The sequence below is a fragment of the Elephas maximus genome, chromosome 3, assembly GCF_024166365.1.
Source record: "Elephas maximus indicus isolate mEleMax1 chromosome 3, mEleMax1 primary haplotype, whole genome shotgun sequence".
NCBI lineage: Eukaryota > Metazoa > Chordata > Mammalia > Proboscidea > Elephantidae > Elephas > Elephas maximus.
In genome coordinates, this window is record NC_064821.1 from 19,924,245 (window position 1) to 19,951,467 (window position 27,223).

The window sequence follows — 27,223 nt, forward strand, 5'->3', positions numbered from 1 at the left end:
TCTAACCACACCAATCTCTTTGCTATTTTTCAAACAGGCGCCCTCTGATCTCAGGGCCTTTGCTCCCTGTCTTAGTTTCACTTGTTTTTTCAGCTCTTTGTTGTAAAGAGGGCTCGATGGAAGTGTCTGTCTATTCTGCCATCTTGGCTCCACCTCCACAAAAATGCTTGTATGGAATATCTAGAATGGACAAATCCACAGAAACACACAGAAGATTGATGGTGGCCAAGGCCTAGGAGAAGGGAAGAATTGGGAGTAACCTCTTAACGGGCAATGTGTATTGTTCTGGAGTGATAATCAGGTTCTAGAAGTAGGTGGTGGTTACAGAACATTGTGGGTTCATTAACTGACACTGATTTTGATTTAACATCAAAATGGTTCATTGCATGTTATAATAACTCTACCTCAATGATAAAACCGTTCCATCAAGTCTGGTATTTGGACGAAAAATAAGCACAAACACAAAAATCTATCAATAGAAGGAAGAAATCATGTAGGTAAGAAACCGATCCACATATATGTGAGAATTCAGTACGTGATAAAGATACCATTTAAAACAGTGGGGCAAAAATCTTGTAATAACAAGTTTATGGATAATAGATGATACATTTGTGAAAGACATGTAAACTAATTACCTCTTGAATTCAGGAATATACTAAATATATTATAAACCTACAGTTAACATTTAAAATCTCTAAAGGGGTCAAGTGTGCCTGACCCAAGCCATGGTGTTTCCAGTTGCCTCATATGCCTATGAAAGATGGACAATGAATAAGGAAGATGGAAAAAAAAATTGATGCCTTTGTATTATGGAGTTGGCTAAGAATACTGAATATGCAATGGACTGCCAGAAGAACAAACAAATCTGTCTTGGAAAAAGCACAGCCAGATTACTTCTTAGAAACAAGGATGTCTAGACTTCATCTCACATACTGTGGACATGTTATCAGAAGGGACCAGACACTGGAGAAGTTCATCACTCTTGGTAAAGTAGAGGATCACCAAAAAAGAGAAAGACCCTCAGTGAGATGGATTGACACAGTGGTGGCAACAACGGGCTCAAGCATAACAATGGTCATGAAGATTGTGCAAGACCCGGCAGTGTTTCATTCTGTTGTCCCTAGGGTCTCCGTGAGTCAGAACCAACTCAACAGCACCTAAAAACAACAACAAAGGGTTCAGAAGAGAATAGAAAGCCTCAGTACAACTTAAATATTTTCCAAAAAAGATGATTGTTTATAGCGTCTCTCAGTTGACTAAAGGAAGTGTAGTAATTAATGCACAAACAACATTTTCTGGATAACCATTAATCTGAGATAACATTCACATTTGTGATCATGAAGGCTGGCTGAGAAATGTCGTACACAAGAATTCCAGAACTAAAGGAGGCAGAACTTGTTCCAAAGTAAAGAAGTAAAGCAGTTTCAATTATTTTCTAACATCTGGATGCAAAATCACCTGGTTTATTGTTCGGTAGCCTAAAAACCAGATAGGCACTAGTGAGAGAAATTCTTAGACCACATCTTTCCCCTGAAATCTATTTTGTCCCTTAGTTCTTTCAAAGCATTCTTATCAGGCTTTATTAGAATAATGTAGCACTTTGGGGCAAAGATGCAACCTACTAGCCCCAAACTAGAGGTCAAGATGGAGAAGATCTCCATGGCCACCATGGCCTTCCCCTTGGTGCTGTGGTAGACAGGAAGGAAGGTGACCCAAACACTGCAGAACATCAGCATGCTGAATGTCAGACACTTGGCTTCACTGAAGGTATCAGGCAGGTTCCTGGCGCTGTAAGCCAAGGAAAAAGTCCCCGTGGCCAAGGATCCCAGGTATCCCAGGACACAGTAGAAGGCAGTGACTGAGCCCTTAGTGCACTCAACGATGAGGTGTCTGGGCTCAGAGTGTGTGTCTATGTCAATGAAAGGGGGAGAGGTACCCAGCCAGATACCACAGATAATCACTTGGATCAGAGAGCAGATGGCAACCACAGAGTTAGAAGCCCCTGAAACCAGCAACCACCTCATGGTTCTTCCGGGTTTCATGGCCTTCAATGCCAGAATCACAGTAAGAGTTTTGGCCAAAACAGTAGAAACAGCCACAGTGAACACAACTCCAAATGTGATGTGTCGGAGAAGGCAGGTGGCTGTGTTGGGACAGCCAATGAAGAGTAAGGAGCAGAGGAAGCCAGGAGGAGGGAGAGGAGCAGCATGTAGCTAAGAGCGTGGTTGTTGGCCTTGACTATGGGAGTATCTCGGTGCTTCACAAAGACCCACAGAACCGCAGCTGTGACAACAGAGAAGCACAAGGCAATGCAGGCCAGAGTCACCCCCAGTGAATCTTCAAAGGACAGGAAAGTCACAACCTTTGGGAGGCAGTGATTTCTCTCACTGTTTGGGTACTCATGGGCTGGACACTAGACACATTGCTGTGCATCTGGAGAAAAAGCAAAGATTCGGCATTTCAGTTTTAAAAGCTCTTCATTTTACCAAGTTTACATTTGCCTTCTTTGTGCAGACTGACCTCCTCAGATTAATACTCAGACACACCAGATTAAGATTCTATATTCCTGACCCAGAAACCCTGGTGGTGCAATAGTTAAGTGCTACCGCTGCTAACCAAAATGTCGGCATTTCGAATCTGCCAGGCAGTCCTTGGAAACTCTATGGGACAGTTCTACTCTGTCCTATAGGGTCACTATGAGTCAGAATCGACTCGGTGGCAGTGGGTTTTTAGGTTTATTCCTGATCCAGGGAGAATGCTTTCAGCTGCAGGTAAGAAAAAACCCAGTCAAACTGAATCTTCAGCTAATGGTACAAAAAAGGTCTATTATATTGTTAAGCACTAAGATTGTCACAACCATTTCCTCTGCTGTCCCCAGTGTATTCTTGATGATTGGCCCTGTACTGCCATAGTTGACAGTATTTTCATGGAATAATCAAGTCTAAAAGTTTCCTTATTCTCACTCAGATTGAGAGAGAAAGAAGATTCATGTAGCTCTCTGAAGTGTGAGGATTATCTTTCCCAAAACAATTTAGCACTGTTCTTCTTGATGTTTCTAACCATAAAGGTTCCCTCCTCCCCCCTTTTTTTTCTAAATCAGTTACTGGCTGTGATGGTTAAGGCTGTGTGTCGACTTGACTGGGCCATGATTCTCAGTGGTTTGAGAGTCCTGTGATGCTGTGATGACTTCCATGATGAGACTTGATATTATGGGATCATCTCCATGATGGGATCTTCTGTGAGTAACCAATCAGTTGAAAGGGAGTTTCCTCGGGCGTGTGGCCTGCATTGAATATAAGTGGATATTCTGGCAAGACTTGTGGGCTTTTACTCATTCTGGATCCGGCAGGTGTTCATCTCCTGTTCATATGACCTTAGATTCTTGGGACTTGAGCTAGCAGCTTTCCTGTGGTCTTGCCTGCTGGTCTTGGGATTCATCAGTCTTCACAGCCTGTGAGTGTGAGCCATGCTCTCTGACCTGCTGATCTTGGGTTCGCCAGTCTCTGTGGCTATGTGCATCAGGAGAATCCTCTATCTTGAACCACAGACTTGGGATGTCCCAGCCTCTACAACCGTGTGAGCCATTTTCTTGATATAAATGCATATATTTATACACCTTATTGGTTTTTCTTCTCTAGCGAACCCAGTCTAAGACACAGGTTAAGGTGCTGGGAATTCACATTGACCAGTAGGGGCTATAACTAGTTCTGAACTTTGGTTTAACTTCGCACAAGATTCGTAAGCTATGGGGTAAAAAACCCTGTTTCAGTAAAGTCAATTCCTACACACAGCAAACCTATAGGACAGAGTAGAACTTCCCCATAGGGTTTCCAGGTAATGGCTGGTGAATTCAAACTTCCCGCCCTTTGCTTAGCAGACAAATGCCTAACAACTGTGCTAAAGGGTACAGAGATAGATACCAGAACATTCTTTGGGATTTGGTGGGAAGGTATGAAGGATGGATATTGCAGAAGCAAACGACAATGCCTTCTTATATTTCTTTTCTGTTTTAATAATAAGGGGTGTATCCTTTGACATATTGACCTTTTCATGAATATATAATATCCTTCTTTGTTGTAATGATTTTTTGCTCAAAGTCTACATTGTCTGGTATTAGCATAGCAGCTCCAGCCCTCTTTTGGCTAATATTTGCGTGGAATATCAATGTTCCATCCTGTCACTTTCACCGTATGTGTGTCTTTATAACTCACTGTATGTGAGTTTCTTATATGCAGTATTTGATCATTTATTTTTTTCTTTTCAATCCATTAGGCCAATCACTGCCTTTTAATTGGAGAGTTTAATCAATTTATATGGAAGGTAATTATTGATAAAAGAAGACTTCTGCTTTTTGTTTTCTACTTATCGTATGCCTTTTTTGTTCCAGAATTCCCGCATGATGGTCTTTTTTAATGATTCATATATTTTTTTCTTGTGTACTATTTTGATTCCCTCTTGTGTATTTTTCTGCATGTATTTTATAATTACATATATACAAAAACATGTATACATAATCATGATTAATTGATTTTTATCTTGCAACTATTTAGATTACCTCTTGTGTATTTTTTCAGTGTATATTTTAGTGGATTCCTTAGTAGTGACCTTAGAGCTTACGATTATCATCTTAACTTTATAACAATCTATTCTGAATTAACACCAATTTAGTTCCAATAGTGTACAAAAGATCTACTCCTTTCCCATAATGTCGTAGCAATATTAGGTATAAAAGTAAATATGGTGAACGCCTGAGTGAAAGAAAAAACAGAAGACAATCACGGCCTAGGACCCCACTGCAACTTCCCCTTCCTGTCCTTTTCATGGAAAGAATGGAGCGAGGGCTGGGGTTATTAGAGGGCAGTCATAAATATTCATACCTGTCTGATTTGAAGTCTCTGTCTCTAGGCAAATTGTACAAATAAAGCAACAGAATGGCCTTTCTTCTTCTGGAATTTTCCTGGATCCTGGACCACAGCTCTGGCTACACACAGATTGAGGAGTCTGCAGAGAAACAAGGATGCATTGGTTATTACTTTGCACATTATTAGCAGTTTGTCCACTAATAAGCAAGAAATTGGATCTTCTATTACACTTTCTGGCACTTTTCCAGCTCCATCCTGTTGATATTACCTAGATCTCTAAATATAAATTACCAATAATATTTTTCCTCTTTCTTTAACTGGTTACACATACAATCAAAATTTTACCGAAGTAGCTGGTGACTTTTATCTCATACATCACCTGAAACATCCCCTGAGTGTTTCTCTCCTTTTTTTTTTGCTACTTTATCTTAAAGTCCTTTCAGTGTAGGTCACTGTATCATAAGGATTCTGAGGCCTTGTATGTCCAAGGATAATTTTGCCATGCCCCCATACTTGACTGGATATAAGAGTTTAGGTATTACATGGAAGAATTTAACAATGTGATAAATAGACTTCCTACTAGAGGTACCTACATAAATAAATTGAAGTGTACTAGCAAAGAACAATGAGTGGATGTTATGGACCAGATATTGGGGTTAATCCAAATCTGAGTTCATGAGTTCAGGTATAGTACCCCTTTGTCGGGCATTTAATGAAACCTTAAAAGTGGAAGTATCACTTCTGTACACACATCCACAAAACTGCCCAAGATTGATAAACTGTAGTAAGTTGGATGAAATGACGGGCAGTGCTTTCAGAAGATAAACAAAACAATGATGACTTCTCGATAGACAAATTACCAATAGAAAAAAGAATGAGGACGAAATCTCTAAAGAGATCGCTGAAATCCAGACTCTATCTGTGTTTACAGTGCATCTAAACATAGGGATTGGAGCATGCATGATTAAGACTCTTCTGTGATATATGGAGGATAACCAAGTATAAAATTTAAAAAGTAGGTCCATTACCTCCCTTCAGTGTATGCATTCCAATACTTAACGGCTAATCGAACCCAAATTAAAAACAATCAAACAATTACACATATAAACTTACTCTTCCCAGAGGTGCAGCCGTATAATATGTGAAAGTAATATCATAAATTTAGCCCTGGGTTAACAGGGTGCCAACTCAATCGCCTCTCATGGCTCTGTTCAGATAAAGCTACAACGTATACGTCCAAATTTGAGATGATGTCATACCTCTTTGAATCCAACAAGCCATTCTATCATCTCTTTGTTGATGACTAACTCTTGATCGTGTGGATTATTGAAGATAAACTCTCCGACTTTAATCAGCAGGCTAAAATCACCAGTAAAATTCACAGGGTTTCCAATATCATACCGTGTCATAGAGTTTTTTTTCTCATCCAAGAATATATTGTCCCCATTGCTGTTTGTAAATTGGATATTCCTTATAAATGGATGAAGCTAGAGGTGAGGCATAATTTTAAAACAGGATTGCATTCAAATTGGAGATGGAGGGCTCATACCTACCAATTAATTCTTCTTTCCCCACCTCTCTACCCTCACGATTTTGTTATGGTAGTTGCTGATTTTTTTGTCTGTGCCCACCATCTCATGGTCTCAAGGGAGAATGCCACCAGGGCTCCAGAATAATGGAGGCCTAATCAAATCCAATCATGACACCATCTAGAGGTTGGCTTACATGTTTGCTTTGATCCAACCCTGACCAAAAAAGTCTGCTCGCGGCTTCATTAAAACTGGTGTAAATGAAGATTTTAACATCCCAACAAATCCATTTTCATCCTAGGTAATCCCAGAATCTTACATGTATTGTGTGGGTTTTCATATGTCAAATTGGGACTATAACCCCCGCTCCCATGATGTCGCAGGTTTGGTAAGAAAAAATAAATAAAGCACTTGTCAGAGTGTCACCAGGTATGGCTCAAAAAAAGAACATTTCCCAAAGACATTTTAGAATACCAAGGAAGGGGAATGTATGTATCCCAGGGAGAAATAAAGACTTGACCCATTTTTACCTACCTGTGAATTCGCATGAGTTGTGGTTGGGTCATATCTTACATATTAGGCCTTAAGAAACTTTTCTGATAACCATTTCTTATTGCATGGTCTTTAACTGAACCTCTCCCCACAACCCATGACCAGGGTTTTCCAAGTTGATACTCAAAAATTGCACTTATCAGTATATCCACTGGGAACAATCTTTCATTCATTTTGCCTGATCCTATTGACCATGAGTCACAAGCCTGGTCATGCTGCTGTGCCTCAATAGAATACCACCAATGCCATTAGGTGAACAATACAAATCCTGCCTCTGGAGGAGATGTACCTGCCAGGGGAGGAGTGTAGGTCCCTCTGCATTTCCTGTAGATCCCATTTCTGTGTTAATCAGAAGCATTTCATGGAGGGCTTGGGCCACAGTATATACAGCATTATAGACAGGATAGCTAGAATCAGACAAGTTCATCATGCCCATAGAGACTGGCACCGACTCTAAGGAAGCATTTGGTGGGCAGTTCTCGATTTCTCCACATTGTGTCCCGACAATCAAACAATTAAATATTTGAAGCCAGATTTTCCTGAGGTAAAAGTCTTCTGGATATCTGGATGGGTTCACTCCCTTGACAAAGTGTCTGAAGCCAGGGATTGCCTTCTCCCAATGTGACTATAAGAGGCTTCCATAGATGTCATGCAAAAGATTATGCCAGTTTTCTTCCATGATCCATACCTTTCCAGAGATTAAATAAGTTTCTGTGAAATAGCTTATAAATTTGATACTCTCAGCATCACCATACAGTATATACACATTTGCTAATGAATCCCTGATCCTGTCTCTCAACATCAACATACTGACTTCGTGTAGTCTCCTGATCTCAGAGACTTTTTCTACAAAGACCACACAGATACTTTCCTTTACTATCTCTGCTTCTAGGTCCTGGGGAACTGCTCCCCTTTCATATCTTCAGAGACAAAAAGCCCCAGCCAGGTCCAGCCAAAATGCATCAATAACTGGATCATTCCATGGACCAGAAAGCCGTCCTTGGAGGCCATCGGATACAGTGATGGGAACCGGTCTTTGTCACTCAGAATAGGATCAAAAGGACCATATGTGACCTGAATATGAAACAAAGAAAGGTCATGAATCTGAGTTGCATGGGATTTCAGTGGTCTTCATTAGAGAGGGAGTAAGAGAATTCTCTCTGTGGAAGGGGGAACTAATGGAATATCTGCTGAAGAAAAATAAGAAACTGCACTGGACACTCCACAGTTCTTTTTTCATTCTGTTCAAACAGAAGACCATATATTCCAGCCTCCCTGCTTTCAGGACATGATGTGTAACCCCTGGTGTGACTTTCAGGCTAAAGCATAAAAGATGATGTGGAAGATCTCCGTGTGCTCGTCATTTCCCGCAGGTCAACAGAAGAAGGCACTAATATCAGCTGGTGCACCTGCACGATGGTAGTGTTTCCACCAGCTTTAAGCCTGTGGCTTAGTAACTGAGGCCCATCTCCCTAGCGATCAATGTTGGATATGAACCCTGATAATAAATATTTCCTGTTACACCCTTGATATTTTGGATTTAACTTAATACCTCAGCATACTGTAGATTATCCTGAGGAGCACAATTATAAACTCTGAGTCTCGAAATATGATTTTTCCATCACAGAATTCTCATAACGTAAGGCTCTTATTTTGGAGCCCTGGTGGTACAGGGGTTAAGAACATGGTTGTTAACCAAAAGTGCTGCAGTTCAAATCTACCAGCCGCTCCTTGGAAACCCCGTGGAGCAGTTCTACTCCGTGCTGTAGGGTCGCTATGAGTTGGAAGTGACTCGACAGCAATGGGTTTTTTTTTTAAATCTTATTTTGGCCTTAATTCTTTCTGACTGCTGCTTGTCTTAGATCAGGTTCCCTGGAAAGGGACTTTGATATGGAGAGTGGCATGTGGAAAGTTTATGGGAGTGCCCTCAGGAGACACACCTCTGGGCACATGAGAAAAGCAGGATTGGACAGAGGGAGAAGCTGAACCATAAGACAGCTGCATCTGCATCTCAACTGATTGTTGGAGACTTTATTAATATACCATATTCAGACTACAGGGCCAGGCCTTACCCCCACATCAATTATTTATTGGCCTCTGTCTGTCCCCTGAGAAGGGTTTTATCCTGGTTGGGGAAGTTCCCTGCCTGGGGCATTTTCGACAAGGCACACAGCTATCTGTTGAAGGTGAGCAGATTATATTTCCAGAAGTTGGCGTGGATGTATTGGTCCTGAGCTGTAATCTGGGCTGAGCTTCAAAGGATACACAGCACTGCTCCTGCCCCTTCCTTCATCCTCCTTCATGGCACAAGTTATAAGCTCACAATCCTCAGAATTCATTGGAATTTGTGCACAACAGTCAAGGAATACATAAACCCTCCTTCCTCCTTTCCCTTGATCAGACAGGAGGGAATGCCATTGACACAACCTGATCTTATGTTTCCAGAGCTCACAATCCACTGACCTGTGGGCTTTTGTAGAGCTGCAGCAGTGTTCCAACCTCTGCAGAGGATGCTGATTTGCTTTCCATAATGCTAGCGACAGATTTGCTCTCTCTCTGGCAGTTGTGATTAGGGAGAATCTGCCTCCCTCCCGAGAGCCAAAACAGGGCACTCTCTGAGGTTCTGTGCTCCCTGGGAATGGCACTGTAGAGGTCAAAACCCAAGGACAGGTTGGGGAGCAGGTAGGGGTTCTTGCTCATCTCCTCAATGGCAAAGTGAAAGACCAGAACAAACTGGTACTTTTTTGGGAACAACCGAAAAAGAGTGGACATCATAAGGGAGAATGATCAAGTCATAATTATTCAGGAGTAACTTTAAGCCAAGCCAAGGAAAAATAATATTTTAGAACTCTGTTTTTCTCCTTTGTTTCTTTAGTTCCTTTATTGCACCACAAGGAGACATCTTCTAGAATTTTTTCTAATCTCACTCTCAATTAAGTTTTTATACCCTAGATATAATGCATATCCAGTATATATAAGTACATACAGCATGACCAGTAAGCACGGGCTTACAGTAGGCAAGGTACACATGCATTTAGCTGGGTTTACTTACTAAACTGTAGTGAACAATTTCACATGGATTTCAATGTCTTTTTTATCAGTTTGTCGTACTGTGGGGGATTGCGTGTTGCTGTGATGCTGGAAGCTATGCCATCGGTATTGAGATACCAGCAGGGTCACCCATGGAGGACAGGTTTCAGCTGAGCTTCCAGACTAAGACAGACTAGGAAGAAGGACCCAGCAGTCTGCTTCTGAAAAGCATTAGCCAGTGAAAACCTTATGAAAAGCAGTGGAGCATTGTCTGCTAAAGTGCTCGAAGATGAGCCCCCCGGGTTGGAAGGCACTCAAAGATGGCTGGGGAAGAGCTGCCTCCTCAAAGTAGAGTCGACCTTAATGACACGGATGGAGTCAAGCTTTCAGATGTTCATTTGCTGATGTGGCACGACTCAAAATGAGAAGAAACAGCTGCAAAAATCCATTAGTAATCAGAACCTGGAATGTACGAAGTAAGAATCTAGGAAAATTGGAAATTGGCAAAAATGAAATGGAATGCAAAAATATCAATATCCTAGGCATTAGTGAGCTGAAATGGACTGGTATTGGCCGGCCATTTTGAATTGGACAATCATATAGTCTACTGTGCTGGGAATGCCAATTTGAACAGGAATGGTGTTGCATTCATTGCCAAAAAGAACATTTCAAGATCTATCCTGAAGTACAACACAGTCAGTGATAGGATAATATCCACAGGCCTACAAGGAAGATCAGTTAATACGATTATTATTCACATTTATGCACCAACCACTAGGGCCAAAGATGAAGAAACAGAAGATTTTTATCAGCTGCTGCACTCTGAAATTGATCAAATATGCAATCAAGATGCATTGATAATTACTGGTGATTGGATTGCAAAAGTAGGAAACAAAGAAGAAGGATCGGTAGTAGGAAAATATGGCCTTGGTGAAAGACACAATGCCGGAGATCAAATGATAGAATTTTGCAAGACCAACGACTTCTTCATTGCAAACACCTTCTTTCACCAACATAAACGGTGACTACGCACAGGGACCTCACCAGATGGAACACACAGGAATCAGACTGACTACATCTTTGGAAAGAGATGATGGAAAGGTCAATATCATCAGTCAGGACAAGGCCAGGGGCCAACTGTAGAACAGACCATCAATAGCTCATGTGCAAGCTCAAGCTGAAACTGAAGAAAACCGGAGCAAGTCCACGAAAGTCAAAATATGACCTTGAGTATAACCCACCTGAATTTAGAGACCATCTCAAGAATAGATTCAACGCACTGAACACTAGTGACTGAAGACCAGATGAGTTGTGGAATGACATCAAGGACATTATTCTTGAAGAAACCAACAGGTCACTGAAAAGAAAGAAAACACCAAGATGGACGTCAGAGGAGACTCTGAAACTTATTCTTGAATTGATGAAGTAAAAGAAATGAACAGAAGATTTCAAAGGGGGTCTCAAGAAGACAAAGTGAAGTATAATGACACGTGCAAAGAGCTTGAGATGCAAAACCAAAAGGGAAGAACACACGCAGCATTTCTCTAGCTGAAAGAACTGAAGAAAAAATTCAACCCTTGAGTTGCAATAGTGAAGGGTTCTATAGGGAAAATATTAAACAATGCAGGAGGCATCAAAAGAAGATGGAAGGAATACACAGATTCATTATATCAAAAAAAAAATTAGTCGATGTTCAACCATTTCAAGAGGCAGCATATGATCATGAACCGATGGTACTGAAGGAAGAAGTCCAAGCTGCTCTGAAGGCACTGGCAAAAAACAAGGCTCCAGGAATTGATGGAATATCAATTGAGATGTTTCAACAAACAGATGCAGCGCTGGAGGTGGTCACTCGTCTATGCCAAGAAATATGGAAGACAGCTTCCTGGCCAACTGACTTGAAGAGATCCATATTTATGCCTATTCCCAAGAAAGGTGATCCAACCGAATGTGGAAGTTATAGAACAATATCGTTAATATCAAACGCAAGCAAAATTTTGCTGAAGATCATTCAAAAACGGCTACAGCAGTATATCGACAGGGAACTGCCAAAAATTCAGGCCGGTTTCAGAAGAGGATGTGGAACCAGGGATATCATTGCTGATGTCAGGTGGATTCTGGCTGAAAGCAGAGAATACCAGAAGGATGTTTACCTGTTATTTTATTTACTATGGAAAGGCATTAGGCTGTGTGGACCGTAACAAATTATGGATAACATTGTGAAGAATGGGAATTCCAGAACACTTGATTGTGCTCATGACGAACCTTTACATAGATCAAGAGGCAGTTGTTCGGACAGAACAAGGGGATACTGATTGGTTTAAAGTCAGGAAAGGTGTGCATCAGCGTTGTATCCTTTCACCATACCTATTCCATCTGTATGCTGAGCAAATAATCTGAGAAGCTGGACCATATGAAGAAGAATAGGGCTTCAGAATTAGAGGGAGACTCATTTTTTTTTCATTAACAACCTGCGTTATGCAGATGACACAACCTTGCTTGCTGAAAGTGAAGAGAACTTGAAGCACTTACTAATGAAGATCAAAGACCACAGCCTTCAGTATGGATTACACCTCAACATAAAGAAAACAAAAATCCTCACAACTGGACCAATGAGCAACATCATGATAAACGGAGAAAAGATCTAAGTTGTTAAGGATTTCATTTTACTTGGCTCCACAATCAAAAGCCATGGAAGCAGCAGTCAAGAAATCAAAAGACGCATTGCATTGGGTAAATCTGATGTAAAGGACCTCTTTAAAATGTTGAAGAGCAAAGATGTCACCTTGAAGACTAAGGTGCGCCTGACCCAAGCCATGGTATTTTCAATCACATCATATGCATGTGGAAGCTGGACAATGAATAAGGAAGACTGAAGAAGAATTGATGCCTTTGAATTGTGGCGGTGGTGAAGAATAGTGAATATACCATGGACTGTCAAAAGAATGAACAAATCTGTCTTAGAGTAAGTACAACCAGAATGCTCCTTAGAAGCAAGGATGGCAAGGCTGTGTCTTACATATTTTGGACATGTTGTCAGGAGGGATCAGTCCCTGGAGAAGGACATCATGCTTGGCAGAGTACACGGTCAGCAGAAAAGACGAAGACCCTCAACGAGGTGGACTGACACAGTGGCTGCAACTATCAGCTTAAGTATAACAACGATTTTATGGATGGCTCAGGACCAGGCAGCGTTTCAATTGTGCATAGGGTCGCTATGAGTCGGAACCGACTGGACAGCACCTAACAACAACAAAAACAAAGAAGTTTATGACCAAAGAACAGAGAAAATATTTAGGATCAGTAGTTACAATTATAAAAAATTAAATCGACAAATTATAATCAAGACCTAAATAAATTTCCTTAGCATCCCTAATAATTTTATTTCAAAAGACTTGTTTTGTTGTTGCTAGGTGGAATCAAGTCAGTGATGAGCCAAGCAACTAACTGAGATTTGCAGGGCTTCGGGGCAGAATTGAGGTAGGATTTACCTCAATGGTATAGCTTTCATCCAAGCAGATTATTTTACTGAGGTCCTATCAACGGAATATTATTGCTGATGTCGGGTGGATCCTGACTGGTAGAAGAGAATACAGGAAATATGTTTACCTGGGTTTTATTGCCTATGCTAATTCACTCAAGTGTGTGGATCATAACAAATTATGGATACCGTTGCAGAGAATAAGAATTCCAGAACACTTAATTCTGCTCATGAGGAAGCTGTACAAGAACCAAGAGGCAGTTGTTCAAAAAGAACGAGGGTATACTGCATGGTTTAAAGTCACGAAAGGTGTGCGTCAAGGTTGTATCCTTTAACCACACTTATTTAACCTGTATGCTGAGCAAATAATCTGAGAAGATGGACTACATGAAGAAGAATGGGGCATCAGGATTAGAGAAAGACTCACTAACAACCTGCATGATGCAGATGACACAACCTTGCTTGCTGAAAGCGAAGAGGACTTGAAGGACTTATTGATGGAGATCAAAGACCACAGCCTTCAGTACGGATTATGCCTCAAAATTAAAAAAAAAAAAATCCTCACAACTGGACCAATAAGCAGCATCACGATAAACGGAGAAAAGATTAAGGTTGTCAAGGATTTCATGTTACTTGGATCCACAACCAGCAGCCGTGGAAGCAGCAGTCAAGAAGTCAAAAGATGTATTGAAGAGCAAAGATGTCAGCTTGAGGACTAAAGTGCACCTGACCCCAGCCACGGTGCTTTCAGTCTTCTCATATGCACGAGAGAACTGGACGATGACTAAGGAAGCCTTTGAATTGCGGTTTTGGTGAAGAATATTGAATATACCATGGACTGCCAAAATAGTGAACAAATCTGTCTTGGAAGAAGAAGTACAACCAGAATGCTCCTTAGAATCAAGGATGCTGAGACTACAGTCTCACACACTTTGAACACGTTGTCAGAAGGGATCAGTTCCCAGAGAAGGACATGATGTTTGGTAGAAGCGGGTCAGGGAAAAAGAGGAAGACCCTCAAGGAGATGGACCGGACACAGTGGCTACAACAATGGGCCCAAGCACAGCAACAATGGTGAGCATGGCACAGCACCAGGCAGTGTTTCATTCTGTAGTAGATGCAGTAGCTGTGGGCCAGAACTGACTCGACTACACCTAACAACTTAAATGGGAGGTGCCTCAATGCATGGAAAAATGCAAGATGTTCTCTGCTAGGGACCTGAGTAAGTCGTGCACACTTACCTTCATAAACCCTTTTGGAAAGGCTTGGGTATATCACAAAACATAACTTAGGTTTACTGGAGCTGGAAGTCAAATGGTTGTTGTTGTTAGATGCTGTCCAGCGGATTCCAACTCATACCAGCCCTATGCACAACAGAATGAAACACTGCTTAGTCCTGTGCAACCTCATAATCATTGCTTTGCTTGAGCCCATTGTTGCAGCCACTGTGCCAATCCATCTCATTAACTATCTTCCTCTTTTTGACTGACCCTCTACTTTACCAAGCATGATGTCCTTCACGAGGGACTGATCCCTCCTGACAATGTGCCCAAAGTATGTGAAACGTAGTCTCGCCATCCTTGCTTCTAAGGAGCATTCTGGTTGTACTTCTTCCAAGATAGATTTGTTCCTTGTTTTGCAGCCCATGGAATAGCCGATATTCTTCTCCAACACCACAATTCAAGGTATCAATTCTTCTTTAGTCTTTCTTATGCATTGTCCGGAAAACCTGGTGGCATAGTGGTTAAGAGCTGTGGCTTTAAACAAAGGGTCAGCAGTTCGAATCTACGAGGTGCTCCCTGGAAACTCTATGGGGCAGTTCTACTCTGTCCTATAGGGTCGCTATGAGTCGGAATCGACTCGACGGCACCAGGGTTGTTTTTTTTTTGTTTTTGGTATGCATTGTCCAGCTTTCAAATGCATACGAGAAGATTGAAAAACCATGGCTTGGGTCAGGCACACTTTAGGCCTCGAGGTGACATCTTTGCTTCTCAACACTTTAAAGAGGTCTTTTGCAGCAGATTTGCCCATCGCAATCCATCTTTCAATTTCTTGAATGCTATTTCCACGGGTGTTGGTTGTGGATCCAAGTAAAATGAAATCCTTGACAACCTGAATCTTTTCCCTGTTTAACATGAAGCTGCTTTTTGGTCCAGTTGTGAGGATTTTTGTTGTCTTTTTGTTGAAGTGTAATCCATACTGAAGGCTGTGGTCCTTGATCTTTACCAGTAAGTACTTCAAGTCCTCTTCACTTTCAGCAAGCAAGGTTGTGTCATCTGCATAATGCAGATTGTTAATGAATCTTCCTCCATTCCTGATGCCCCATTCTTCTTCATATAGTCCAGCTTCTCAGAGTATTTACTCAGCATACAGATTGCATAGGTGTGGTAAAAGGATACAGTCCTGATGTTCACCTTTCCTGACTTTAAACTATTAATGAGCCTTCCTCCATTCTTGATATATAAGGAGCACCTCGTAGATTCGAACTGCTGACCCTTTGTTCTTCTTCATGTATTCCAGTTTCTCAGATTATTTGCTCACCATACAGGCTGAATATGTATGATAAAAGGATGCAACCCTGAAGCTCACCTTTCTTGACTTTAAACCATGCACTATCCCCTTGTTCTGTTTGAACACTTGCCTCTTGATCAATGTGCAGATTCATCATGACAACAGTTAAGTGTTCCATAATTCCCATCCTCTGCAACGTTATCCATAATTTGTTATAATCCACAGTCGAATACCTTTCCGTTGTCAATAAAAAACAGGTAAACATATTTCTGGTATTCTCTGCTTTCAGCAGGACCCATGTCCTCTTCTAAATCTGAATCGAATTTCTGGCAGTTCCCCGTTGACACACTGCTGCAGCTGCTTTTGAATAATCTTCCACAAAACTTTGTCTGCATGTGATATTAATGATATTGTTCCATAATTTCCACATTCAGTTGGATCACTTTTCTTGGGAATAGGCATAAATATGGATCTGTTCCAGTCAGTTGGCTGGGTACCTGTCTTCCAAATGTCTTGGCATAGGAGAGTGAGCACTTCCAGCGCTGCTTGTTTTTCGTCAATGCCTTCAGTGCAATTTGGATTTCTTCCTTCAGTGACATTGGTTCCTGATCAAATGTTACCTCCTGAAATGATTCAAAGTTGATCAATTCTTTTTCCTATACTGATTCTGTGTAATCCTTCTATCTTCTTTTGATGCTTCTTGTGTCATTTAATATTTTCCCATAGAATCCTTCAGTATTGCAATAAAAAAAAAATAGGAGGCTTGAATTCTTTCTTCAGTTCTTTCAGCCCTAGAAATCCTGAGCACGTTCTTCCCTTTTGGTTTTCTATCTCCAGCTCTTTGCACATGTCATCATAATACTTTACTTTGTCTTCCTGATCCGCGCTTTGAAATCTTTCATTCAGCTCTTTTACTTCATCATTTCTTCCTTTTGCTTTAGCTACTTGGCGTTCAAGACCAAGTTTCAGAGTCTCTTCTGTCATCCATTTAGATTTTTTCTTTCTCTCCTGTCTTTTTAATGGCCTCTTGCTTTTCATGTATGATGTCCTTGATGTCATTCCACAACTTGTCTGGTCTTCAGTTATTAGTGTTCAACGCATCAAATCTATTCACGATGGCTCTAAATTCAGGTGTGATATACTGAAGATCGTACTTTGGCTGTCGTGGACTTGTTCTAATTTCCTTCAGTTTCAGCTTGAACTTGCGTATGTGTAACTGATGATCTGATCCGAAGTCAGCCCCTTGCCTTTTTCTGATTGATGATATTGAGCTTTTCCATTGTCTTCCCACAGATACAGTCTATTTGATTCCTGTGTATTCTATCTGGTGAGGTCCAAGTGTATAGTTGCCATTTACGCTGGTGAAAAAAGGTATCTGCAATGAAGTCGCTGGTCTTGTTAAATTCAATTATGTGATGTCCAGCATTGTTTCTATCAACAAGACCATATTTTCCAGCTACCTATCCTTCTTCTTTGTTTCCAGCTTTCGCATTCCAATCACCAGTAATTATCAGTGCATCCTGATTGCATGTTCATTAAATTTCAGACTGCAAAAGCTGGTAAAAATCTTCAATTTCTTCATCTTTCGCCTTAGTGGTTGGTGCGTAAATTTGAATAATAGTCATATTAACTGGTCTTCCTTGTAGGTGTGTGAATATTATCCTATCACTGACAGGATTGTCCTACAGGACAGATCCTGAAATGTTCTTTTTGACGATGAATGTAATGCCATTTCTCTTCAAGTCATTGTTCCCTGCATAGTAGACTGTATGATTGTCTGATTCTAAATGACCAGTACCAGGCCACTTCAGCTCACTAATGCCTAGGATACCAATGTTTAGGCATTCCATTTCATTTCTGATGATTTCCAATTTTCCTAAATTCATACTTCGTACTTCTAGGTTCCAAATATTAATGGACATTTGCAGCTGTTTCTTCTCATTTTGCGTCATGCCACATCAGCAAATGAAGGTCCTAAAAGCTTGCCTCCAGCCACATCATTAAGGTCAACTCTAGGGTGAGGAGGCAGCTCTTCCCCAGTCGTATTTTGAGTGCCTTCCAACCTGAGGGGCTCATCTTCTGGCAGTATATCATACAGTTTTCCAGTGCTATTCATAAGGTTTTCACTGGCTAATTCTTTTCAGAAATAGACTGCCGGGTTCTTCTTCCTATTCTGTCTTATTCCGGAATCTCCACTGAAACGTGTCCACCATGGGTGGCCTTGCTGGTATTTCAATACCGGTGGCAGAGCTTCCAGCATCACAGCAACACAAAAGCCCCCACAGTGCAACAAGCTGTCTCAAATGGTAATCATGCCTTTTTATAAAGCCTTGGACCAGTTTTAATTACACCAGTACAATTTGTTTTCGAACATTTAGTAGGATTACTCTCTTTTGTCATTTTCACCTGAGGCATTTTATTTTTTTATTGTGTTTTAAATGAAGCCTCACAGAACAAATTAGTTCTCATTACACATTTAATATACACATTGTTTTGTGACCTTGGTTGGCAACCCCATGACGTATCACCACTTTCTCTTCTTGACCTTGGATTCCCCATTTCCATTCATCCAGATTTCCTTTCCTCTCCTTCTTTCTTGCCCTTGTTCCTGGGCTGGTGCACTCATTTAGTCTCATATACGTGGTTCAGCTACACTTCTTTTCTTTTTCTTATGAGCCTGTCTAATCTCTGGCTGAAGGGTGAACCTCAAGAGTGACTTCAGGACTGAGTTAAAAGGTTCTCTGGGAGCCATACTCTGGGGGTTTCTCCAGTCTCCATCAGACCAATAAGTCTGCTCTTTTTTTGTGAGTTAGAATTTCTTTCAACATTTTTCCCCAGCTCTGTGCAGGACTCTCTATTGTGATCTCTATCAGAGCAGTCAGTGGCAGTAGCTGAGCACCATTTAGTTGTGCTGGGCTCAGTCTGTCACCTGAGGCATTTTTAAGGAGTTTTCTCAAGTGTCTTCTGTGCTCATTAATATGTCAACTTTTAGGGCGCCAGCTTTGATAAATGATATTGTCCTTGAAAAAGAAGCAGATCATTCAGGTTTTCAAGTTTATTTCCAAGGGCTTTAGCAAAATGCTCCCTGCAAGTTTTCTTTAAATTTACAGTTATTTCTCTACCTGCTTTTATTTCTCCTGTATAATTTCTCATTATATATTTCAGGCTTCTTCTCCCCCCGTTAATTTGGTAGCCAAACATATAAGCTCTTAGAGTTTTTAATAGCTCTAAGATTTTTTTATTTCCTAAAAAATTAATGTTTTCTTTTCTCTTTAGTCCTAATTGTCTTTTCTTTTGCTCTTTTTTCTAGTTTCTACAAGTATAAGTTTGATTTAGTTTTTTTACTAATTCCTTTAAGTGGTACATTATTTTTTGCCAAATTATTTCCTTAAATCAGTGCTTTAGGTGTTTTTAAATGCTACCAATATATATTTTTTTTTTTTACCAATATTGCAATTTTCTGTGCAGTTTTTCGAACTAATTATTTTACAAAGATTCAGGAGGTATTTTTAAAAGATTCCTAAATTTTGGTGATCTATCCTCTTTAAAATTTACATTATTATGTTTTACCGAGGTAATTTGCTTGAATTATTTCTACTTTTGATTTTTGAGGCTTTCTTCTGTTGTCTAAACATATGGCCAGATTTTGTTGCTGTGCCATGTACTCTTGAAACAAGAATTCATACATATTATATAGAGGATATATGACATACATGTCAAAAAGATCAACCCCACACTAATTATGCTATTTAGAGCACTCATATTATTAATTTTTTAAATGATGGTAAGTATACATATAGAAACGCTGGCGACAAAGTGGCTAAGAGCTACAGCTGTTAACCTAAAGGTCGGCAGTTTGAATTCCCCAGGCGCTCCTTGAAACCATATGGGGCAGTTCTACTCTGTCCTGTAGGGTTGCTATGATTTGGAATCAACTCGACGGTAGAGGGTTTAGTTTTTTGGTTAAGTATATGCATATATAAGTCCTGGTGGCGCAGTGCATAAAACCTATGGCTACTAACCAAAAGGTCAACAGTTTGAATCCATCAGCCACTCCTTGGAGGCCCTATAAAGCGGTTCTACTCTGTCCTATAGGGTTGCTATGAGTCGGAATCTACGCGACAGCAATGGGTTTTATTTGGTTTTGGAAGTATATATGAAGCAAAATATTTTACATTTTAACCTTTTTTACATGTACATTATGTTCATCATGATGTTGTGTAGCCATCAGCACTACCTAGTTTCAGTTTTTCCATCACCCTTAACAGAAGCTCAGTGCCCCCTAAGCAATGACTCCGTATTTCCTCCTCCTTCCACCTCTAGTAGTGACTAATAAACTCTGGTCTGTATATACATACCTTTCCTAGATATTTCATATACGTGAGATCATACATTACTTCTCCTTTTGTGAATGACTTATTTCACTCAGAATAATGCTTTCAAGGTTTACCCATGTGGTAGCATGTATCAAGACTTCATTTCTCCTATTTGAACTGTCCTACTATAGAAGAGGTCGATTAAATTTTTTATTTAAAATTTTTGCTTATTTCTTCTCAATTTTTTATAAGACAGTGATTTTTTTTTTGCTATTTAGACATTTATAAGATTTCATGACAGCTTTAAAGTTAACTTGTTTAATTCATTTTTTGCTGAATTTAATCTGTTAGATGTTAATTTCCTAACACAGCACAAGGCTCATGGAAAACCTGACAATCTCATAGACATTAAAGAAGTTAAATTTGTAAGTTAATTGTCTACATAAAACGCAAAGCCCCAGTTAAATATTTTGTTCTGAGTGGCATTCAATAAGCTTTAGGATACATGCAGAGTAATTTATAAAATTTATACCAGAAAATAAAGTGGAGGACCCAAATAGCCTTCACACCAATTTGGACAAGAGCAGTAAGAAAATGAATGCTTTTTGTCCCACAAGCTTACAAATCTAGATGCAGTCATTCCGTGTAATATGTGAGCTAATGGATTCCAATTTGGTATTAAAAAGAAAAAAAAAAAAACTTATGATAAATAATATTTATTTCAAAATTCAGTCTTGGAAGAAAGATAGAAAGTCTATAATTGTTTTTTGTGTGAAATCTGGCACATATTTAAAGTAGAGCTAAAACCAGTTCCACAAAATCTCTTATTTCCCAGTCATTTGGCTAAACTAACATTACCCTGATACCAAACCAGATAAAACATTACAAGAAAAGAAAATTACAAATAAAAATCTCCAGTAAACATGCATTCCCAAATTCTCATTGAATTTTTCAAGAGACTGAATCCCATGATGTTTGAAAAGGATAGTACATTATAGGCCAATGGCATTTTCCACCAAGCATTCACAAGTCATATAGCATTTGAAAGTCAATTATCAAAACTCTCCCTTTAAGCAATGTCAAAAATGAAAAATCACTTGATCATCTCAATAGATGCACCAAAAGCCTTTTAGGAAATCTCATATGGATTACATAGGAAAACTCTCAGTGAAGTGAGAATAGAAGGAACTTCCTCAACTTGATAAAAGCCAAACCAAACTCGTTGCCTTCCAGTCAATTCCAACTCACAGCGAACCTGTAGAACACAGCAGAACTGCCCCATAGAATTTCCAAGGAGCATGTGGTGGATTTGAACTGCTGACCTTTGGGTTAGCAGCCATAGCACTTAAGAACTATGCCACCAGAGTTTCCTGGTAGTCTGTACCAGGATAAACAAAATCTACTTGATAAAAACTTCATAAAGGACATCTACAAAAAAAAAAAAAAAAACTACCACTTACATAATACTTAATGTAGAAAGATCAAATGCTTTCCTCCTAACTTAAAAAAAAAAGACAAGGATGTCCGTTCTCACCTCCTGAATGCCACATCTGCTGTTGGCTCCAGAAAGTGCAATAAAAGTGCAATAAGGAAGGAAAAATAAATGAAAGGGATGCAAAATACAGCTGTTTATCTACAGATGACATAATCACCTTTGTAGAAAATCTGATGGAATCTGAAAAACACTGCCAAATTAGTGAGTTTACCAAGGTTGTAGGACATAAGCGCAACATAGAAAAATCATACACACTAGTGAAGAGCAATTATAAAATAAAATTTTAAAACACCATTTACAATATCATAAGCATAGAATATATTTAGGGATGAAACTGGCAAAAGACGTGCAAGACATGTACATGAGAGAGTACAAAGTTTTGCTGAAAGAAATTAAAAGAGATCTAAATAAGTGGGGAAATACACTGTGCTCCTGTTTGGGAAGGCTCAAAATTATTAAGATGTCAATATTCCCCCAAACAATTTCTGAACTGCGTGAAATCCCAGTTAGAATCCCAGCAGACCTGTGTTTGTAAATCAACAAGTTCATTCTAAAGTTCATACAGAAATAGAAAGGAGCAAAAATCAAGGAGATGCTGAAAAGAACATTAAATTAGGAGGAATACTGCTACCCAATTTCAAGTCTAATCATAAAAATAGAATAATCAAGATCATGTGATATTCTCATAAACACATACAGACCAATGGAATACATTAGAAATTCCAGAATAGACCCACACAACTTATTTCTGATGAATCAAGGGAGAAAAAATTGTCTTTTCAGTATGGTGCTGCAACAGTTGAATATTTATATGTGACAAGAATACCTTTGATCCACACCTTGCAGTACACGTAAATATTAACTCAAAATTTATAATAAAGCAGAAACCACAACCTAAGCTATAAAACTACATGAAGAAAGCATGTGACTCTGGACTTCTTGGTACCGCAGGAAAGCACAATGCACAAAAGAAAACAAGGTAGTATGTTGGAGTTCATAAAAATTAAAGACTTCAGTCCAAACCCTTCAGTAAATAACCGTGGTTCAGGCTGATGGAAATAGTGTGAATGGGGACTGTGCTATGACAGATATAAATTTCTCCCTTCTGTCTTGAAGAGGGTAGGAAGAAAATGGGAAAAGGAAGGAAGGAGAAGGACAAAGAAGGGATGGAACATTCAGAATTCATTAATTTGTATTTCTGCAGTTCTTGTGCTTATGGTAGAGAACTCTCAGGGGGATGAAAGAGAAACACACAATCACATACACCTACACACACACTCTCATGTACACACTCACACATACAACAATGAACTTACTGAGGACATCTCCATTCGTTTTTTGGCCCGAGCCAAAAAGAGAGTCGATGTATTTCTGGTCCTCCTGCCAAAGGCAGAGGGGGAAAAACCCGCCCAGCACCAGGTCCCTATCACTATAGACACTGGCCTTAGGGAAACTAAAACACTCAGCATAATCCAGACTGCATACAGTGGGTAAATGCAGCAGAAATAGGATCAGATACACCAGAGAGAACAACATGGCAGGGTCTGTCCTGCTTAAAGACACAGCCCTGTTTCTAAAGGGAGCCCAGGAGATCAAGGAGCTGGGGGTGATAGTAGACTCATTCCTCGGCTGGGAAGATCTCTTCCTGTGTAGGCACAGGATAAGCCCACTATAGTCCCTCCCTCATCCTGTGGAAATACAGGGAGACATGCGCCAGGCTGAGGCCCAGAAGAAGGGCATAGCTAGAAGAAGCTATGAACAGAAAGGGGAGATTTCTACGGGCTTCATGGTGCTGAGACTTCACCCTCCTGACACAATGATCACACCAGCTTCAACTCCCCTTCTTTTCCCTGCTTCACTCAGTCCCCTTCAGGAGCTCTGGGGATAACCCTGCCCTGAGGCTCTGCACCTGTACCCCACACACACACCTGGTGAAAAACAATGTGAAAAACATGTTTTGTGACTCTCCTTTTCCTTTAACCTCTAGGATTCCATCAGGTTCTATGGTCAACAAGGCTTCGGGGACCACCTCATCCTGAGACAGATGGTTCTGCAAATCTCTGCATGTCCCTGCAAGGAGCTGGGGTGATTGTGACAGAACACATCTCTGAGGGATTTGTCAGGGTTAGAAGGAGTCAGTGTTTTAATCAGCAACTGGCCTTGTAGCGTAATTGCATCTGATGCTTTGGCATAAACCATTGATGGTGATGACCTGGGCATCCACAGAAAGCACTCACCACCATGTCAGAGCAACACTCACAGGTCCACATACCCTCCTGGCAGAAAGGGGTGTCATGATTACAGTGCAGTAGCATATGTCTCAGGGAAGAACAGAGGCAGCCCCTTGCACCAAATTGACCTACCTCTTCCTCAGGCTGGTGACAAGTGCTGTGCCCACTGACCTGGGCTCCCTGATAATTCTGGCACCATGTCCTCATTTTTTTTTACTTGGTTTAACATGTCCCACCTAAGAGGAACCCTACTCTTGACCCACATCTCTCTCCTCTTTTCATGCCACTTTCCCTCCCCTCGGTTTCTTTATGTGAATACTCTTTCTTTGGCACTCCAAGTCTGGAAGCCTGATGCAGAGGAGGAAGAACAGCCTATATTTCAAGGAAAGTGTCTCCAGAAGATGCTTATAACAGACAATGCAGCTCATTAAATTCTTCTCATGGTACATCCAGATTTACAATGGGGCACATCGATTTCTAGTTGAAATGTGTCATTGTTTCAAAGCCATGGCTGATTTTTGCCCATTTTTATTCTATAGGTTCCTGTAAGAGCACAACTGTTTATTGTTCAACACTGTATGTCCTCAGAGGGTGTCAGAAGTGGCTGAGCTGGGATCAAAGCTCATTTTTAGATGATTTCAGGTGGTTTTGCAAGCACCAGTGTATACAGACACATGTCATCATTTAATTTGCTTTGAGTAACATTTTTTCTTCTGTAAGCCTATAAATACTCCTACCTTCCTTCAAAACTCAGATCAAATGACTCCTTATTTTTGTAGACTTCCCTGGCTTCATCTATCATTCACTGAATTATTCCTCTTCCCTCCTTCCCAAAATACCTCTTGGATTCCTAACCCCTGTATCTTTTGGATGTAAGCCTGTTTGTAAATAAAGTTTTCTTTGTATGTTAATGAGACCATTTGGATGTAGGGTATGTCCAAAATTCAATCACTTCTGAGTTCTAAGGGGCCACATAGAGAAGGAAGCATTAATGGGAGAAAAATAGCTACCACGTGAAGATCATCAAGGAACTCAGGAATTCAGGGGCAGATGCTGAAAGAGACAAGGATCTTCCCCTAGAACCAACAGAGAGAGAGCCTTCCTCTAGAGCTCACACCCTAAGTTCAGACTTCTAGCATCCTAAACTGTGAGAAAATAAGTTTCTGTTCTTTGAGAACATTCACTTGTGGCATTTCCATTAAAGCAGCACTAGGAAACTACACCACCATTCCAGGCAAAATCATGCGCTCTATCATCTCGTTATTCAAAACATCAGATATTACATCACTGATCATACTGTACTGAATTGATTTGATTATCTGCTTATTTTCCCCATGAAACTAAGTTCTTTCATGATCAGACCAAGTTATCTTTATAAATATGGTCTCACATCACAGGTTGTCTTCGGCAAATGCCAGTGGATGCTGTTTCTTACCACCATAGTGCCTGTTTCTACAGAAGAGGATCTTACTTCATTCATTATTAGTCTCTTCCACTCAACTCTGGTTTCCGAAAAAAGCTAGAACCAGTTCTGTGTCCAGATCACCACTATAACCATGGTGTCCAACACACACACACACACACACACACACACACAACCCTACCACATTTAAGTAGATTTCAACTCCTAGTGACCCTGTAGGACAGAGTAGAAATGCCCCACAGGGTTTCCAAAACCATAAATCTTTATGGAAGCAGGCTGCCACATCTTTCCCCTATGGAGCGGCTGCTGGCTTTGAACCACCTACCTTTCCTGTGGAAGCTGACTGCTTAATCACTGCCCTATGAGGGCTCTTAGTGTCCAAAACAGTGATCAACAAACATTGTTGAATGAATGAATGATGGACTGGGACTCGTTCATGAAAGCCTTGATGTGATGGCAAATCTAAGATGGGAGTAGTCGATGGATTACGAGCCATTACTGAGAGAAAACAGGTTGTACAGGAAGGAATTATGGTTCAGGAGAAACAAGCAGAGAGAGAGAGACAGTTGGTGGGCAACAGAAAAAACCTGACCAAGTTTCTGGATTAATCAGGTCAAAGAGATCAAAAGATATCCTCCTCTAAGTCTCATCTTTATCTACTTGTCCTAAGCATGCCAGCCTGGCCATGTCTCAACAAGGCTTACTTTCAGTGGGACATTTCCCATTAAGGGCATTACTGAGTCCACCAAAGTTGACCCGCATGTCCTTAAATGGTAGCTTCTCTAATTACTTGAAGCGGTGATGGACACTGCTTTGGTAGCAATGCTGTGAACTACACAATAACTCAAAACATTCTAGGTTTGTCTGAGTGATGTGGCATTGCAGAGGTGAAAATAATTTATTCCTGAGTGAAGTGTATTCCTCCTCCTGGTCTTTAGGTCATCCTCCTTGTTCACCTCCTTCACTTCACCAATATTTTTTAGAGACTGAAAATGAGCTAAGCAGAATGCCTTACCCCTGCCCTTCAACTGGGGAAAGGCTACCCACAGGCCACTCTATTCCAACTCATGCAACTAAGCCTCCAATGAATGCTGTGTAATGACCACCATTTTCTCCCTACAGAGTTTGACTCCAGTGTGCTACCAACCAAGTGCTGCTCTATAGTTTAGGCTACTTGAGTACTCATCAAGACCCCCTTTTTTTTAACCTATGCAGATCCTCTAGATTGTGTCATATACCAAATTCTTGTCTAGACATTTGAGAACAATCATATCTTTGTGCTTCCTGCCATGGCTTGCTGCTTTCAGCCCCATCACCTCTTACGTTTCTTCTGGGAAAAGTCTCCTTAGTGACTCTGTGGCCTGTTTGGGATCCCACCTCCACCTGAACCCCACAATGCCTGGTTTGGGGAGTATAGTGATATTTTGCTGGGGCTATTTTCATTTTTGTTTTTTAATTGTGGTTTTGGCAAAGAACATTGACTATATCACAGACTGCCTGAAAAACAAACAAATCCATCTTAGAAGAAATACAACCAGAATGTTCCTTAGAAGGGAGGAGGGTGAGACTTAGGCTCAATTACTTTAGGCATGCCATTAGGAAAGACCAATTGCTAGAAAAGAACATCATAGTTGGTAAAGTAGAGGGTCAGTAAAAACAAGGATAAGCCTCCCTGAGATGGATTGACATATTACTCTCAACAACGGTCGCAAACATATCAAAGATCATGTATATAGTACAGCACTAGGGAAGATTTTGTTCTGCTATTTTTTATAGATTAAGTTGCGATGACC

General features: G+C 40.4%; 1 pseudogene; it reads right to left on the minus strand.

Moving 5' to 3' along the window:
* Window positions 1-1,496: 1,496 nt before the first annotated feature.
* The window catches only part of LOC126071002 (vomeronasal type-2 receptor 116-like), a 46,357-nt pseudogene continuing 20,630 nt past the window's right edge, over window positions 1,497-27,223 (minus strand).